Raw genomic sequence first — 20,131 nt, forward strand, 5'->3', positions numbered from 1 at the left:
TATAATATTTATGCTATGCATTTTATCCCACAAAAAGTTCTATCTAGAAGAGAGTTACTGTGAAGTATGATGCTTTCAAAGATCATTGAAATATGGGTCCACCATTTTAACGTTTAGTTCGTCCTCAGGAATATATACACCCCATTCAGTTTTACCATTACATAGCAATATCTTATGTTATAGTTACATCAAAAATAGAAGGCAGGACTTGGAAGCAGTTTTACTTATATTTATCTATGGTAATAAATTATAAGAAGAATCAATGTGCATGAGGTCTCTCATAATATTGCTGGAAGTTACAGAAGAGAGAATATTTTCCAATAACTGCAATTTGGCAGCAGGTAGGTGTAATTAGTCAAGAAGTATGAGAATATAGCACCTCATAAGAAAACAGAAGGCTCCTTCATGCTCTTTTCAACCAACAGACTACATTATGAGTTTTGCTGCTAATGCAGTTACCTACCTGGTAAGAAATTCTGCAGTTAACTCTGTTTCCATTATGCTGTCAATCCTCAGCCACACAGAATTGCTCAATTCATTTTAAAATGGAAAAAGACCCCAAGATATTTTAGTCTGAATTATTCCAGGCCTTTTGAGCTCTTTTACTTTCTATTACAACTAAACTATATCACTGTATACTCAAATCACATCTGATTGAAAATTTGGTTCATTTACATCCATTTTGATCCACTCTGTTAGTGCAAAAATATCAGACCTGACAGTCTCAGAACTGTCTGAATGAACTACAAATTGGAGCAACTTACTTCTGTAAAGCCTGGTGGACTATAGAGGGAGATAGAGAAAGGGTCTGGGGGAAGCTGGCTTCTGTGCTCTAATAAAGAGATTTTGGTTATGTACAGCAATAAGCATTTAATAGAAAAAAATAGTTCTTACCTTGTAGGTGAAACTGAAAGATCTCAACTCATATAATGAGCTGAGGGCAACTCTTCTTCCTACCTATGCTTTCAGATGGCTAGTTTGTGCTTTAAGTTACTAAGACTTCATCAAGTCTCTGTCCTACATCAGGGAGAAACCGTTTCTGAGCCTGGAAAAATCTATCCCAATTTGTTTCCATATAAATTGTGCTCAGCAGTATATTGCTAATGTTAAGGTTACTACTTGGAAAACCAGCGTAGAAAATAGACCAAAAAGTACACCGGGGATTTGTTTCATTTATGAGGTTTCCATTTGGGTAGCAAGTGGGCTCTTAGCCTCATGTACCCCTTTGGTAACAACAAATGATCTTGAGCTCAAGGTCTAAGGCACAACTGGCTTTTAGGTTCATACACAGAATTACAACTAGGAATTTTAGACTGAAAAAGTAAATCTGACTTTAGTAAGACTTGGAAACATGAGAAAACTGGATCTGCTGCAAGACCAATGATATCTATTATGAATGAATCAAGCATTAAGAATCCCATAAAAAGGAATTTTTCATGACCATGTCAAGAATTCAAAATGTTAGGTTTATATCCTTCAAATCTCCAAAAATATAAATTCCTCCATTGCTAATGAGTTTCTAAATAGTCTAAATAGACATTACTAATGAGTTTCTAAATATGTTATTAAAAAGCCCAAGGCTGATTCACGTCTTGATTTTTAAAAACTTTCTGAGTGTAAACAGTTCATTACAGTTTAGTAATAGGATGCTTTTGAGTAGATAATATAGATGTTGTCACATATCCCTCAGTTGGGTTTTTGTTTCTTTGTTTGCCAACTCTATTGAGATATAATCGACATATTACATTGTACAAGTTTAAGGTACATCATTTGATGATTTTGTATATGTATATATGCAGAATGATTGATTGCCTCACATAGTTACTATTTTGTGTGTGTGTTGAGGGTTTTTAAGACATACTCTCTTAGTAATTTTCAAGTGTACACTACACTATGGCTAACTATAGTCACGGTGCTATACGTTAGTTAGATCCTCAGACCTGATTTGTCTTGTAACTGCGAGCTAGTACCCTTTGACCACCTTCATCCTTACCCTCCCCCCACTCCAGTCTCCTCTGTTTCTATGAGTTCAGGATTGTTTGTTTTTTAGATTTTACATGAGAGACCATGCTGTATTTGTCTTTCTCTGACTTATTTCACTTAGCATAAGGCCTTCAAGGTCCATCCATTTTGTCACAAAAGGCAAGATTTCCTTCTTTTCGTGGCTGAAAAATATTCCATTGTGTGTGTATATACAATGATTCTATTTCCTTGGTGGATACCCATAAGTGAGATTGCTGGATCATATGGTAGTTCTATTTTTCATTTTTGGAGGAGCGTCCATACTGTTTTCCATAGTGGCTACACCAGTTTGCTTCCCCATCCACAGTGCCCAAGGGTTCCCTTTCTCCACACACTCCCCAGCATTTGTTCCCTCTTGCCTTTTTTATAACAGCCATTCTAACAGGTCTGAGGGGATATCTCATTGTGGGTTTGGTTTGCATTTCGCTGATGATTAGTGATGTTCGGCACCTTTCATGTACCTGTTGGCCATTTGTGTCTTCTTTCCTCCTTCAGTCTTGAATGCCTTTGGATTTAGCAAAGTGGAAACCAGTGCCATTATGCAAACAAGGCCTTTGTTTTGAGCAATGCAGTGATGACTGCAGATACACATTCTCAGAAAGGTGGCTATGCTTCTGATGAAGTCCCAGAACCTAAGTCAGGTTCGGTGGGGTGAGGAGGTTCGGAGCCGACGACTAAAGAAAGAATTCTTAAGACGTCATTGGTGCAAAAGGTGATTTATTAGGGCACGGGGACAGGGCCCATGGGCAGGCGGAGATGTGGCTGCCCCGGGATGTGAGGGTAGCATGTTATATACCCTGCGGTTGGGGGAAGGTGAGGGGAAGGGAGGTTTCAGTGGAGTTTTTATATGCTAAAGAGGGCCTACAAGGTGCCAGGATGTTCCATGCCTGCCGAGGCCTTGCCCTTTTGGTGGTGTGTCACAATCCTGCTATCAATCTTCTTTGTTAGTGAGATTTAGGACATTGTAAGCCAAGGGAGACTCCTGTCTAGCAGGATTGTGAGCTCTGCAAGTTAACTATTTGCTTATTGTTCATGGCAGTCAGAGCTGCCTGAGGGATGCTACACATATGGAGGGGAAAGGGTGTAGAGGGGGTGCAAGGCGCCAGCTTTTGCTTTGTCCTCAGCCAGCCTCCTGCTCCCTCATCACTTCCATAGGAAGAGTGCTCACTTATCCTGCTGTTGTTGTGCTATGGGGATAAATGGTCAGGATGTATGTTTTAAACCAATGTATATTCTTAAAACCTACCTAGAAATATGCAGGCTGTGTTACTGTCTAAGATTTTCCTGATGTTCTTCGTCATCAGTGTTTCTCCAAAAAGTATATTTTATTTAAAAGTCTCATGCTTTCCTGACAGAGCTAGCCAGGCAAATGCTTTAAAAAATTATGCTTTATATGGGGCACCTGGGTGGCTCAGTTGGTTAAGCGACTGCCTTCAGCTCAGGTCATGATCCTGGAGTCGTGGGATCAAGTCCCACATTGGGCACCTAGGTCCATGGGAAGTCTGCTTCTCCCTCTGACCTCCCCCCTCTCATGCTCTCTCACTCTGTCTCTCTCTCTCTCAAATAAATAAAATCTTAAAAAAAAAAAAAGAATTGTGCTTTATGTAGACAAAAAAAAAATTTAAGTCTAGGCTTTGTTTTTATTTTTATTTTCTTACTTAGTAACTAATAAATTGGAAAAGCATGCATATTTTAACTCTTTTTCACAATTAGTAAATATAGTGTATCATACAAGTTCAGTCAGCTGTAGAATATTGGAAAAAGCCAAGAATTTTCTTAATGGTTTAAGAAATCTTAGTTTTCCATAGCTCTGTCCCATGTGGGTTTTTTCTTCACATTTTAAAAGCTATTCCTGTGGGGCGCCTGGGTGGCTCAGTGGGTTAAGCCTCTGCCTTCGGCTCAGGCCCTGATCCCGGGGTGTTGGGATGGAGCCCTACATCAGTCTCTCTCCTCAGCGGGGAGCCTGCTTCCTCCTCTCTGCCTGCCTCTCTGCCTACTTGTGACCTCTCTGTCCAATAAATAAATAAAGCCTTTAAAAATTTTTTTAAAAACTAATTTTTTTTTAAAAAGCTGTTCCTATATTCTAATTGTAATTCCATGTCTATGCAAATAACAGGCACCCACACTTCTGATAGGAGCACACAACAGGCAGACTTGCTCCTGGACAAACTTTGCAGGTCCCTCTGTGACACTCATAGTTTTCACCTGGCTCCTTGAGGGGACCAGCAGATCAGCTGGTCTTGCTTACCTCCTGGAGTTCCGGTGGAGTCTTCAGCTCTCCTTCCTCACCTCCAAGAAAGAGTCCTTGTCATTCTCAGCTAGCATCGCACGCTCAGGGCTACTTACATACTTGTAACTTACTGGCCTTGGTTACAGGTTAAATTGATGGGGTTTTGGAATATAGGTGAGGTTCAGTGGGGTGGAGTTCAGAGCTGATGACCAAGAAAGAATTCTTGAGACATCTTTGGTGCAAAATGGTGATTTTATTAAAGCATGGGGACAGGACCCATGGGCAGAAAGAGCTGCTGCCGCCCACCCCCCAGTTGTGAGGGGTAGCTGATTATATACTTGGGCGTTGGGGGAGGTAAGGAAAATGGAGATTTCAAAAGGATTTTCATATGCTAAAGAAGACTCCCAGGATACCAGAGGCCTTGCCATTGGCAAGTTAAATTTGTTTTTCTTTCTAGCAAGGCATTAACATGAAGATAGTTGAGAGCTTCCTAGAGGAACATAACTCTGCCTGCTTCAAGTATCTGTCAATGGGCCCGCAGGTTATGAGGACATTTAACTGTTTATATATTCCCTTCTGAGGAATGTCACATATATCCCATCTGGGGGTAGGGGAGGGGGTGGTTGTGAGGCGTCAGCTTCTGCTTTGTGCTCAGGCTGACTTCACCTTGCTTTCTGCTCCTTCATCAGACACACACAAATTCTGTGGGAATTTGCTCTCTTATTCTTCTCAGTTATGTGAACTGGGGCTTCATACTATACAGCAGCCTGCCTTGTTCCTCTCCACAGAAACAGTGGAGCACAGGCTTGAGAATGAGATCTAGATTCTAGAACTGTGTCCGATGAGTTCAAATTCTGCTTCTACCACTTTTTATATGTGTGCCTTTGGGAAATCACTCCTCTGTCTTCGTTTTCTCATCTGTTCAAAGTGGAGAATAGTACAGCCTACTTAATAAAGTTGTTGTGAGGATTAGCTAAGTTCAAGTGCTCAGAACAGGGAAAGTTGGCAAATATTATAATCACTGGTTCTTCCTTATTTAATGGAGCCTAATAAGAACAGTGAACAGTGGGAATATTTGCAAATGCTACATTTGAGAAAATATCACACTTTTCTAATAGAAAACAAGTATCTTTGCTAGAATTTTCTCACCACAGACACTGCTAATTATGGCAGCTTTCTTTTTTTTTTTTTTATGGCAGCTCTCTATACAAACATGTTCAACTAACTAAAAGTGACTCAATGGCACACATTCAGCGAGAGGCATGTGTTCATAATAACCACTTATTTTTGGTGACTAATGAACAGATTCTTATTGTTGTAGTTCTTTGGTAAATGCATCTGATGAAAACGCTCATGGCTTTCTAAGTACTTCTCCCAGTGTCTGCATCTGCTGGGCGGAGCGCTGGGCAGGGATAACCAGGCCTGAAAGAACTGCTTGCTCTGCCCTCACTCTGGGGATAAAATTTATGAACTCCAGAATAGAAGACGAAGCCATGTACCCAAATACCAGGGACAATTAAAAGCTGGTGTTAATTTCCTATGTTTTGTAAATTCTTCAAAACTGAAAGGGCGCTAGCATTATTTAAGTACCCTTCATTTATCAGATTCATTAATTTCTTATTAAGACAAAAACAAACCATAAGAAATGTTCAGTTTAAGCATTAGTCCTCTCATTTACCAAATGACTAATTAAGTTGTGCAAGATCGTGCACTGGGTATGAGACCACAAGAAGATTCCAGCCTTGGCTTGGCTTGATGGAAAGCCTGGGCTGTCTTCACAGCATCCATCAACTCGAATTCTCCTGTCCGTTAGTCAAAGTAATGAGTCCTACCAAAGTGCGTATGCCATTGCTCAGTGAAGCAGTCACAAAGGTCCGAGGCTTCTTTGGGGCTCCATATATGCCTGCTGATGCCTACAGTCCTTTTACTTAGAATAAGTGAGTTTCTTTCTTTTATAGAAAGTGTACTCTTATGTAAGTTACCACAAATGGGTTTATCAGTTGGGACCATCTGTTAGAACCACTAGGTTCTTTGTATCAAGAATTCTTTTCTGGGGGTGCCTGGGTGGCTCAATGGATTAAAGCCTCTGCCTTTGGCTCAGGTCATGATCCCAGGGTCCTGGAATCAAGCCCCGCATTGGCCTCTCTGCTCAGCAGGAAGCCTGCTTCCCTCTCTATCTCTCTCTGCCTGCCTCTCTGCCTACTTGTGATCTCTGTCTGTCAAATAAATAAAAAATCTTAAAAAAATAAAAATTAAAAAAAATTTTTTAAAAGAATTCTTTTTTTTTCTTAAGATTTTATTTATTTGAGAGAGAGAGTGAGACAGAGTATAAGCAGTGGGAGCTGCAGGCAGAGGCAGAAGCAGGATCCCCACTGAGCAGGGAGCCAGATGTGGGACTCGATCCAAGGACCCTGAGAACATGACCTGAGCCAAAGGCAGACTCCTAACCAACTGAGCCACCCAGCCATCCCAAATATCAAAAATTCTATAAAAGTGCTATAAGGTGTGTAAGCCTGACAATTCACAGACCTATACCCCTGGGGCAAATAATACATTATATGTTAATAAAAATAATTAATTTTTTAAAATTCTAAATACTATTTTATAAACAATCAAAAGCTTGATCTTTGGGGTAAATAGTCAAGCATAAAGTTGTGTCTTCTAGTCTAGGCTTCCATTGCTCAGAGGACCAATATTCAAGGAAACTCTTTTATTTCCAGGTTAAACTATTATGGAAAGTTTTGTTTTGGTTTGTTTTGACTTCGTTAACCTGAGGTCGTATGTTTTAGCATTTCATTTCCCACCTTCTTAAGAACAGTGCTGTTTAGAATGAATTCCCACTCCATTGAATAAGCTGGCCTTCTACATTAGTTTTAAAGTATTCATTTTTAGGGCTTTAAATGTAGATTGTTCAACCCATTGAAAATAGGTGATCTCTTTCCACTTAATGGAAATGACATATGTTATATGCCCCGTTTTCCTTAGAGGTGGTAATATCTAAAATTGCCCACCAACAAGCAATAAAAGGAATGCCATTATCACTTTAGCAAGATAGAGAATGTCCCCCTGTGTTTGCTTCTCTACCTGCCTGCTGTGTTAGAACAGACTCCAAACCACAAATGGATTGTGCTAAGCATCTGGTTGAATACTCAAACAAATGGTCAAATATTCAGGTTTTCCCAAACATCTGGGTGTTTGGCACCTTCTAAACAGAGCATATGCATATTTGCTAGTTTTGCTGGTTTTGCTTCATGTAGCGAAGCAAACATGGGTTTGCTGTTTCTTTGCACAATGAATCAGTTCCTGAAATGTGTACGAATCCAATTTAGACGGATCTAATTATATCTTAAATAACTAGTGGAGCTTACTATTTAAAGAAAATCTGTAGTGAATCCTTTTGCAAAGTGAACAGTCCCCTTGAAAAGCTAATAACTACATAATTCATCTGTGTTACATGTTTGTTTTCTTTTTCTAATACGGGCACATGGAGGGTTTTTTTTTTTTTTTCCACCGCTATATGAGCATCCCTTATCTCACATGGTATTGAGGAATTAGAGTTGTGGCCATTTCCCACCTGCCAGTATTAGTAAAGGGGTCAGTGGAGGTGGGTGGGGGGGACCAGCCACAAACACATAGGCCAGTCCCCGAAAAGTAGGAAGGTTTATGCATAAAATTAGATGGGTTCAATGTAGAAGATTACATTAAGTCTTTACATTTAAGGTTCTGGCATTAAACATTATAAGAGAGAATAACAGAGTATAAGGATAAGAATCCATTTGAAGATATTAAATCTTGTGTTTGTAATGGAAGTGACAGAGTATGAGGTATTAAGCAATCAGATAGGAGGATGAGTGATGCTTCTTTATGTTTATCACATCCCTGTAATTTACTGCAGAAAGCTCTCAGAATACCCCAATGAACATTGAAAACTGCAATTATTTTCCTTTGCTTGTCTTTCATCAAGGAAAATGCAAATAAACTTTAAAATGATTCATGGAGACTAACAATCCTCATCAATCTGCTGATGACTGAAAAGAAAAAGCAGGAGTAGTTGAACACCTACGCTGAATCTTAACTGAGGGATAATAATATAGTAAGTTATCCTGTGAAAAGTGTTTCACATATCGGGGGAAAGACTTGCTTGAGTTAAAGATAATAAAATTGTGCCTGAAAAAAGACCGTGTCTGTATCTATAATCAGGAAGGGAAGAATTTTACACATTTCTGATGAGATGCACTGTGGTGTCTGACCAGGGGACGGGTCTATCAGAGAGCTGCCCCTGCACATTTTGGAGAAGTGCAGCAGACATCTTTAGCACTCTGAATGAATCACTCTCCGTCAGGTTCACGCTGATGCTGATCCCCTGTGTCCTTCTGAGCTCCATGAAAGTCTATTCAATTGAGAAGGGAAAGAGAGAAATAAGGTGATAAAATAAACATCAGAGGGTTGCTGGAAAATAACAGAGTGCAGGATGATTGGCAGTAGAAAGAAGAATGCTCTACCCTTACTGCCCTTCCAGGCTTAAATAATGTCTACCATTTGAAACCTGGGTCAAAGCTAGGTCGAATAAACTGTTTCTTCCCTTGAATTTCCCTTGGTATAAGCTACGTGACATTGTATCTCCTCCCTCATTCATTTATTTAACAATAATTATGGCAGCAGTCAATACGAGCAAGACATTCTATTGGGCCCTGAGGAGAGAGACATGAACACAACAGGCAAAATCTCTCTCCTCATGGAACTCACATTTTCATGGGGAAGATAGACAGTAAACAATTTGGCAAATCAATATTAAGTGTTAAAAATAAAAGTAAAGCAGAAAAGAGAAATAGATAAGAATGTTTAGAGAAGTTCATTGAAGAGGGTAACATTGTAGCAGAGACTTCAGTGAAGTGAAGCAACAAGCCATGCAAAGATTTGGGGAAAGAACATTCCAGGCGGATGGAGCTTCAAGGATAAGAGCCCTGGGCAGGAACGCACCTACCAGCTGAAGGACACTAAACCGGGCGTGATTGAGGGAAAATGAGGCACTGGTGGGACTATAAATTTCTTCGAAAGAGGAAATATATATATGTATATATATATATATATATATATATATATATATATATATATATATAAAATTTATGATAATTATATATATATAATAATTTCTTCGAAAGAGAAAGTACCCAAGGGCACCTGGGTGGCTCGGTCAAGTGTCTGCCTTCGGCTCAGGTCATGATCTCAGAGCCCTGGGATCACTGAGCCTCTGGCGCCCCCCTCAGCGGGGAACCTGCTCCTCCCCCTGCTTGTACCTCTCGCTGACTCTCTCCATCTCAGGTAAATAAATAAAATCTTTAAAAAAAGAAAGAAAGAAAGAAAGAAAGAAAGAAAGAAAGAAAGAAAGAAAGAAAGAAAGAAAGAAAGAAAGAAAGAAAAAGGATCCAAAGCCAATTCAGTATCACTTAATATCATGGTACCTGGTGCAAATTATCAATAAGCATTTTAGGAGAGAACAGGGCCAATTGTTTAATTGGACATTAATATTGAAATTTTACAGGATCGTGGATATGGCACCAACATTAAAACAAGATGCAGTACCTGACCTTAGAAAGGGCTGGAGTAGGGAAGTCATGCGTTTGGAGCCACTTAGGAAGCAACTGGAGTTATTCATAGGAAACACGAGGGAACCCTAAACCAAACAGAGGCAGTGTGAACTGAGGAGAGGAAGTGAACAGGAGCGATATGGGTTAAAGGTTCTGTCAAAACTGTAAATTTCAAGTAATTGGTCAGTGCCTCACAGAAAGTCTGGGGAGGGCTTTTCTCAGAACTGAGAGATTCTGCCCCTCGCATGCTACATAGATCCGAACTGCCTCCTGCCTCATTCCAGACGCGGTCTACTCTCCGTAGATTTCCAGATATTGCCCTGGATCCCAACTATTCCCTCTCCTAATTTCTCCAGGCACAGTCCCTTAATTCACCGCAGTTTTAACTCAAATATACATTAAATGTTTCCTTCGTGCCAGCCTCAGTGCCAGGGACTGGAGCCTCAAATATGAATAAGACATCGTCATGCCCTAGAAACATTTCCTAAAGAATATTCTCAGCTACAACTTGTGACTGAGTCCAGAAGAAATTAAAAGCCTTGAAACCATGGGTTTACAGAGAATAAATGGTGAAATTAGGAGATGAAATAAAAATAGGTTCATATGTCATGTTTTTAAGTTCCCACTTTAAGATGGATGCATATGAGAGAACAGGCCTCTCTCATCTATTTCTCATGAAAGTCCCAAATATTTTGGTTACTATGAACCACACTCCTGTATTGAACATTGGGTTGGGGCTGCACAAAGGCAAAAGCTGGAAGGGATGGGGTGGGTCCCCTTTCCCACGCAGGCAAACAGCAGGGGCCACAATTAAGATGAGAAACAATCATGCTTCTGCAAAGTAGATTAGAGAGAAATTTTCCGAGCTCTAAATAGCAGTTTGACAAACACCATTACCGGCTGGACTCAATGAAAATCCTGCAGACCTGGCTTCCTCTGGGATTATAGATCACAGTGAACCTGCAGGACGTTACTGGATAATGAAGAACAGCAAAGAGGCGGTAAGAGTGACAGGCCCTCCAGCCTCTGACTCACTTGCACACTCGTCAAGGGAGATCAGTGCCGTGAGATGGCAGCACCAGGGACATACCTGGGAAGCTCTGCTTCTGGAAGAATGCAGCAGACTAGCTTTCCCAAAGAATGCAAATCCCAGACTCAAACTACCTTTGGGCGAGGCCAGGAGTGAGGAAAGTGAGGGAGCATCACCCCTGGGAAAGCAGATGCCAGAAAGGACTCACTCTCTTGCTCACTCCACACCACCGACTCTCCTGAATGTTATCTTTCATATCAGGTGAAATCAAGAACAACTCAGCATCAAATGCCATCGTAAAAGAAAGAGAAATCCCCAACATTATTTGAGGACATTATACAGAGGTGAAGGGGTGGCGAGCATCCCTGCCTCTCTGAATTCATGCTAATAATGCATGGAGAGCTTGAGAGTTGCTTACACTCCTTGAATCTGGATGGTTTTCTGTCCCAATCGGCAAACCCATCTTCTTCTCCCCAGCAAGCTCCTCCTGAGTTGCTTTCTGGTTCTGTCCTGTGATCCACAGCGGTAGAGAATTGTACGCTCAGGGTCACTGTAGCCAGACAGGGACCGGCAGAGGCAGGTGGACTGTGTGAAGCTTGTCTGTAGATTTGGAGATCACTAGGCTGGGGATCAGAAATGAGAAACATGCAGGGAGGTCAGAGGCCGGAGGCAGTGAGGATAAGCTTTGCCTTGAGTCACCTCTGGAGACAGAAGAATACATATTTTTTTCTTTTTTTCATCTCAAGCTGCTCGTTGATTCATTCATTCATTTATTCACTCATCAAATATTCACTAAGCACCTCCTAGGTGATGCTGAGAGCCAGAAACACCGCACACATCACACACCAGCTGTACACCGAGATACTCACATGGTCCCCATCCTTGTCTGTGATGCTTCTTTAAGGTTGTTTTTCTAGTTAAATCAGGTAAAGAATTTTGAGTATCATGCATATGCAGTCTATTCTCTTTCCTCACGTTTCCATAATGCAAATCACCTCATATGCAATTGTAAATAGGGTAACGATGTCAATGTAACATGGAAGTTAAGGATGATTTTTCCCAAATAACAGCAGCTGAACATAAAGCGTACCAGCCTAGCTAACTGCAGCAATGCTGGATAAGCACGAGACTGCCCATATCCTCCTTCTTGTTTTGGGCAGTTATTTTGGACACTTGCTCTCTCTTGGAAGCACTTACAAGTCAATTTTCCCTTATTTGTACAAAAGACACAAATGTAAGGTGATAAAGGAAATGATCCATCTTTTTGGATGAATTTTAGAATTGGATGAATTTCTCAATGACACTAATGTCTTATTAGGACTGATGTTTCTGCTAGATCTCTTTATTAAATTTCCATAGGCTTATGGAACTTTGCCCTGTCTCTTTATCATAAGCCCTGTTTTTTTCAGTGAGCATTCTCACCTAAAACCTGGCTTTTTGGCATTTATCCTACTGTGACAGGAAAGCCCAGATGTGAGTTTGAGTTTATCCATGCCTCCTGCTCGGAAACACATGTCACATTCTACGTGATAATCTAGAATTTCCAAGTCAAAGTCATCAGCAGCACAAGGGTGAGAAGTGGCATCCTTAGGTCAAATAAATCAAAGGGACACAAATCTGCATCAGATAATGGCTTGAAGTACTCTTCATCCAAACTTGTCCCCTTTATCAAGCTCTGTTAAAGAAATCTTTAAGCTAAAAAAAAATTTTTTTTAATTGAAGAAAAGAAATCTTTAAGCTTTACAAACCTATTCATCAATAGTATGAATTTTTTAAATTAGCCTAAATTTTAATAAAGGAAACATTTACGGAGTTTAGATAGAGGAAATAATAGTGCTGCAGACAGAAACAAATCTTAGCACTGTTACAGTAGAGCAAATTGAGAATATTTTACTTAAAATGTAAGGTAATTTAACAATTGTATACTTCATTTTTCACTTTATTGAACTCTAAGTATTTTAATGCCTTCTCAGTATGTGAAACCTTTAATATTCAGATTATTCTATCATTTCTTGTTTTAAAACTAACACAAAGGGGCCCTGGGCTGGCTCAGTCAGTGGAGTACCCAACCCTTGATTTTGGGGTTGTGACTTCAAGCCCCACCTTGGGTGTAGAGCCTACTTTAAAAAACTAAAAAGTAGGAGCACCTGGGTGGCTCAGTCATTGAACTTCTGCCTTTGGCTCAGGTCATGATACTCAGGATCCTGGGACTAAGCTCAGCATCTGGGTCCCTGCTCTGCAGGAAGCCTGTTTCTCCCTCTCTCATTCCCCCTGCTTGTGTTCCCTCTCTCACTGTGTGTGTGTGTGTGTGTGTGTGTGTCTGTCTGTCTGTCAAATAAAATCTTTTTTAAAAATTAAAAAAATACATAAAAATTTTAAAATGACAAAATCAAAGTTCCAAATAATTTTTGGAACTAAAAGACCCAGGTCTTTACCTTGCCACACACACACACACACACACACACACACACACACCCTTCTCTGATCTGTCCTGCGTGTCTAGGCTTCTTCCTGCCGAGGTTTCCCGTGAGGGGGCCCACAGGACAGCGGCGCCTGTGTTCGTCCCGTGTGCGCTGTACTCTCACCGGACTCAGCCCTTTATAGCGCCCGCTCATACTGCCTCTGCACCTTTATAAATAATATTTCTTCCAGTTGAGAGCCCAGTTCTCCCATTTCTTTTTACCGCCTTGGTAATTCCTAATTATTTCCAAGGCTCCACTCACATCCCCTCGTTCTGGAAGTTTCCCAGACTACCCCGGAGCTGTTTTGTTCCCTTCTCTGCACCCCGGGGTCAGCACAGCTCAGACAGAAGGGTCTATAGCAGCCAATGGTCCTTAACAGCCTTCATCATGCTCTGCTAGGATCATTGATTTCCAAAAATAGATCTTATTTCTGCCAGACTGAAAACTACATTAGAATAGGGACACGAAGTTAGTAGTTTTTGTATTTCCTAGTGTGTACCCCAGGGCCTAGCATGTAGGAGATGTTCAATAACTGTGTGAAAACTAAATGTTCTGATAGTCCATACTAAAGAAGCCCCAGTAATTCTCCATGTATATCCCTGTTTTGTTTTTTGTTTGTTTGGTTTTTTGGGTTGTTTTTTGACTCTCTAGCATCTATCATAATTTGATATTTTCTTTAATTTTTTAAAGATTTTTATTTATTGATTTATTGACTTATTTTAGAGAGAGAGCGAGCGATACCACAAGTACGGGGTGGAGGAGAGTGGAGGACGAGGGCGGGGAGGAAAATCTCAAGGAGACGCTACACTGAGCAGGAGCGCGAGGCGAGGCTGGATCTCATGGCCCTGAGATCACCATCAGGGCCAAAACCCAGATGCTCAACCTTCTGAGCCTCCCCTGCCACCCCCCGCCGGGTTGTTTGATATTTTCTTGCTTATTTGTCACTGTTACTCATTATTGGTTTCTGTCACCAGAATACAAGCTCCGTTAAGAGTGGCCCTTGTTGGTTGTTCATCACTTTCTCCCCAGTGTCTGGGACAAAAGAGGTCCTCAGTAGCTGGAAGAAAAGAGGTACAAAATAAAAATACTAACTGTGCTAAATCAATGACTAGATCTAGATTATACTCTCTTCTACTGGTACCAAGCTTTTTAATAATTAGCAGATAAGTTCAGTGTCTCCATGGAGACATTAAAATACTTTGATTTCAGCTAATCTTTTAGTTTTAGCAGTATGAACGTCCAAGAACAATTTTTCACTCCTTTGGAAGATCTCTAAAGGCAAGCATAATTAAGTACTGTAGAACCCAAGGTCCAAAATCTTAAATACAATGATTGTGTACGAACTTCTGTCTCTCTCTATCTCTCTCTCTCTTTTTTTTTTTTTTCTGCTCATTCTCAGTTTCTCCTGAGTTTCAATTACCCTTTTGAATCTGGATAATCAAGGATTTATGTTATTAAAGCAAGTCCTTTTACCTAATATCAAAGCAGGCTGATCATTAACATTAAAAAATAATAGTATAACATGACTCTGTAGCCAACACTAAAAATGAATAGGATCATATAACAAGAGAGAGTTACTGCAATGACCTAGTTAGTTATTCAACACTAACATTTTAATTAAAAAGTCAGTTAGTAATGACGAAGTCATTCACTAATGATGTCTAGAGGCAAAAGGAATAGGGACTCATGTCCCCAAACAGCTTCCTATGATGGCATTTTAGATCAGCTGGTCTTATTCAAAGATACAGTTATCACCCCCTCCTCAGACCTCCCATAATAATAACATTACTCATGTTTCACTTTCAGATGTGTTTTGTACTAAACCATGCATTAAACAAGCATTTCCTTAGTACCTGTTATGTTCTAGGCTTTATGCCCTACCTCATTTAGATTATCCTGTATTCTCCTGTTTTTAATGGAAAGTGACATTCCAAGCCATTTTCTGAATTAAAAGATCCAGTTGCTTACCTTGAGGGAAAGAAGCAAAAGTGAATGAGAGAACCAAATGTAAGTAGAATTAGAGATTAGGTGATCTGTAAATATGATGGCATAATGGAAATGTGTAAAATAAACAACTGGTTATGGGAAGAGGAAGTAACAGAGTCTCCACGGCCAGTTGGGGAAGCCTTCTAGAGGTGTGGACATTCGAACTGGGTCTGGAATCACAAAGGTCTGGGTTGGTCTGATTTCAGGGGGTTCGGTGCATGAACAGAGGCTCAGAGGAAGGTTAGAACCAGGCTGAAAAGAACGTAGTTTTATAGTCAGGTCGTTTGGATTTTATGCTTTAAGTGATGGGAATCAAAAGAAAATCTTCCTTTGAAAAGTAGCACGATGACCCAATCAAATTGTGTTTGTGAAGGATAATTATGACTACTTGTGATCTTTACCTGTCAAATAAATAAATAAAATCTTTTTAAAAAAAATTTAGGCTTGAGGCACTTTATCAGATGCCTTCCCAGGACATGGTTTACCCCCTGCATCATCTTCAACAGTAACATTTGACTAGAGTATTAGCTTACAGCAGTCTTCATCCAAAGTGTTGGCGGTCCTGAGTGACAGGAACAAAACTGTGGATAGAGCCTTCTTCCTCTGAAGGACATATAATCAACATTCCACAGAAGACCCAGGGAAATTAACTAATTTTTAAATTAATGAAATTTAAAAGAGCTCAGTAAGAACTATTCTTTTTTTTTTTTTTTTTTAAGATTTTATTTATTTAGTTGACACAGAGAGGGAGAGATCACGAGCAGGCAGAGAGACAGACAGAGAGAAAGGAGGAAGCAGGCTCCTCGCTGAGCAGAAAGCCTGATGTAGGGCTTGATCCCAGGACACTGTGACCATGACCTGAGCCAAAGGCAGAGGCTTAACCCACTGAGCCACCCAGGTGCCCCAGTAAGAATTATTCTTAAACCTACATGTAAAATGAAAAACCATGAAGCTTTAGGGTGATTGCAATCACCTGACGCTATTCATTTTCCAAGGAGACAGAGGGCTGGAGTTCTCCAGGACATGAAACACCTTGGAAAGCCTACTTCCTTTCCTCTCCAGAAATGTCCAAGTTTGCATGGAATCGGTGCTTTGCAGGAATCCAGTGTCTTTCCCAATATCAGTTCTCTTTCCAACACTCATTGGATGAATCAGAATTTCCTCCTCACATATCATAGATGATGTCCTGCTGTCTTGAGAACCTATCACCTAAGCTGTTGTGAACAGTAGAGAGTGAGCCCCTAGTCTTAAACCTCTACCGTAAATAATCATAGTCAGATCACCTGAGCAACACTCTATCAATAGGAAAGTTTGATCACTGGAACAAGCATCTGCATCACTGGGACAGAATGATTGCAAGGGAAAACAATTATTAAAAAAAAAAAAAAAAGCCTTGAATTACCTACATATGTACACTTCCCTTGACGTGTCATCAAATGATAGCTGGTGATTTAAAAAATCAAAGTTTGAGATTTCTAGGAGATGAAAGCAGGAGAGCCAACGAGGAGGGGAATTAATTGTTTGGGAAGATCTCCAAGAAAAATCCATCTGAAATGAGGGATTACTCTTTCTCTTGACTCATTAACATTCAGAAATATAGAGGGATGAAATAAAGTCTCAACATAATTTGACCCTAGCCAGAGCCAGAATTCATTTTTATGTTTCTGTGGACAGCCAACAACTTTTTCTTTTTAATTATAAGATGGAAATTTCTAACCACTATGGTGACTAGTCACTTTTTATAAGACTCACATTTCCAGTGAACAAAAACATTATTCAAATAGGTTCTCTTTCCAAAAAAATGAACAAAAAATCACCAAAGCAAATTACTACACTCAACTTCTGTGAATCACGTCCCAGCCTGAGGGTACTGAGATGCTAAGAGCACTCCGTGTGCCCAGTAGGCACCCACAACTCAGCACTGCTGAAAACAGTCCCCTCAGCACTCAGAGATCTCAATGTTTGAGGAGCCTGGGTGCCTCAGTCAGTTAAGCATCTGTCTTTAGCTCAGGCCATGGTCCTGGGGTCCTGGGATCGAGTCCTGCATCAGGCTCCCTGCTCAGCAGGGACCCTGCTTCTCCCCCTCCCACTGCTTCTACCTCTGCTGTTATACTCTCTCTGTCAAATAAATAAATATAATATTTTTAAAAAAGATTTTAACACATATGTAATAGTATCAATTGCAAGTCATATGTTTTCCTTAATGTATTAAATACTGAATATTTGGGTGAGAGACAGCGGAAGATAGTACTTTTGTTCAGCCTCTTTAATAATGTTTTCACTTTATGGTCACTCCTTTACAGGTAGCCCTAAAGTCAACAAATAAGGGAAATTTGAAGTCTCTTCTCCCCAACTTTGGCATAGCTGTCATAAATGTAAAGAGTGATTTGATTCTCACTATCTGCATCTTATCTCAGAGTCTTCTGAGCTCGACATTCATCAAATTTGAAGAAAAAAGTGGCAATTTTACCAGAATTGTTGCAGCATTATTGATGCTCTAGATTCCCAGCAAGAATTTAAGCAGAACAAGATAAGCAAGCCTTGTAGGGCTTTATTTCCTACAAACTTATAAATAAAAACATTTCAAGTCCTAATTTCCATTTCAATTTATCTTAGAAAATACATACAAATTAAATATAAAATGATTCCTTCTGTACCTGCTATTCTTCTTTCCTTTACTGCCAATAAATCATATCAAATCTAACATTGTTTCTCACATCCTCAGAGCTTCTTTGGAAGCTTGTCAGTTCAGGGCCACAGTGAAGACGAGGAGCGAAGAACTGTGGGTTCTGATAATTACGGAATTCATCTAATGAGGATATGATATAATATTTTTATAGCCTTGGGTTTCTACTTTAGCACAAGTCAGGGAAAAGCTTGTTCTCAGCTTACAGCCTCCCTCCTGTCCTCTTGCCTGGAACAGGCAGACAGAGGGGACCCATTCCAGTTTCTACTCCCTGCTTCTTGCATTGTTGGTGGGTGCCCAGCTCGTCTCAGAAAGATCTCCCATCTTTAACAAAACCTGGTGAGTGACCAGAGCAGCTATGGTGAGGAGACAGAAAACAAGCTGGTTCTTTCTGAGGACTTTGTCCTAGAGAACCCTTCCCATTTCTCTCAGGGGAAAAGCCAAAGATCTAATAATGACTCTTAAAGACAGTCTGGCCCTCCATTCCCCTCTGGTTTTGCCTCCTACTCCTCTCCCCTTACTCCATCTACTGGGCCACCCTGTCTCCTTTTTCCTCATCCACACTTCAGGCTTTTGCACCAGGCTTGTTGCTCCTTTAACTTCCTCTAGTCTGCTCAGGAAGACCTAGTCCAACTCTCCTGTTTAAGGCTGGACATCCACCAGCCCTCCTCAGCACCTCTATCCTCCTTTATCACTCTCTATAGCACTGATCTTCGAATGTCTATAAGATGCACTTATTTATTGGGATGCCTGGGTGGCTCAGTCATTGAAGCATCCAACTCTTGGTTTTGGCTCAGGTCATGATCTCTGGATCCTGGGATCAAGCCCCAGGTCAGCTCTCTGCTCCGCGTGGAGTCTCCTTGCCCCTCTCCCTCTCCTCCTCCTATCTCTCTCTTGCTCTTGCTCTCACAAATAAATAAATAAGTAATCTTTAAAAAAAAATAATGTACTTATTTATTATGCTATTATCTGCCTCCCTCACTGGAAGCATCAAGAGTACAGGAATTTTTGAGTCCTTGTTCACTTCTGTGTCTTCAGCATCTGGAAATGGGCCTGGTATGTAGTAAGCACTTAATAAATATTGGATGAATGAATTCATGTTACTTAGCACATACGAAGTGATTTCTACTTATCAGGCACCGTTAAAAGCCCTACACAAAAATTAGGTCATTTAAACCTTGGTAACATCCCTATGAAGAAGGAGTTAGTTTTTTCTTTTTAATTTTTTAAAAATTATTTATTTATTTGACAGAGAGAGATCACAAGTAGGCAGAGAGGTAGGCAGAGAGGGGTGGGGTGTAGTAGGCTCTCCACTGAGCAGAGAGCCCGATGCGGAACTTGATCCCAGGACCCTGAGATCATGACCTGAGCCTAAGGCAGAGGTTTAACCCACTGAGCCACCCCGGCGCCCCAACTCCAGTGTTTGAGAGTGACCAAACCAAGTCATCGTGCTGGCCCTCTACTTCCTCTGAAAGGGAACTTGCAGTGTATTAGGTATCTAGGGGCTCGTTTCAGGGAGGAAGAGGCAAATAGGCCTTTCTATCTGGTCAAGTCACAAGAGAGATACAAAAAGGATCAGAACAGAACACACAAGCCCATGGGATGAGCGACAGCCCCTTCCTTCTGGCCCATCTTGTCATGCTTCAGCGAGGATGGAGGCTGCTGTCAGCGATCACAGGATCCTCGAGGTGCCTATGGGCCCAGACTGACTGACACATGTCTATACGCTAATTTACGTAGCTAGCTATAGCTTACTGGAAAGTTTACCTCTATGTTTAGGGAACATTTAAGAAGATTGAATGTGGGGGGGGGGGGGCGCCTGGGTGGCTCAGTGGGTTAAGCCGCTGCCTTCAGCTCAGGTCATGATCTCAGGGTCCTGGGATCGAGTCCGCATCGGGCTCTCTGCTCAGCAGGGAGCCTGCTTCCCTCTCTCTCTCTCTGCCTGCCTCTCCGTCTACTTGTGATTTCTCTCTTTCAAATGGATAAATAAAATCTTTAAAAAAAAAAAAAAAAGATGATTGAATGGGGGTAATTAGAATTTGGGAGGAGGCTTATTTCTTACCAATGTTTCATTGAGTCGATAGTTAGGGAATCTCTGCTAACAAACTGTTGCCAAATAAAGATCCT

The 20,131-nt window shown here is 40.7% G+C and overlaps 1 protein-coding gene across 4 annotated transcripts in view; it reads left to right on the forward strand.

Moving 5' to 3' along the window:
• Nucleotides 1-20,131, forward strand: part of KCNQ5 (potassium voltage-gated channel subfamily Q member 5) — a 532,298-nt gene that overhangs the window by 360,590 nt on the left and 151,577 nt on the right. The gene's annotated exons all lie outside the window — the stretch shown is intronic.

The sequence above is a fragment of the Mustela nivalis genome (genome assembly GCF_964662115.1).
Source record: "Mustela nivalis genome assembly, chromosome: 5".
NCBI lineage: Eukaryota > Metazoa > Chordata > Mammalia > Carnivora > Mustelidae > Mustela > Mustela nivalis.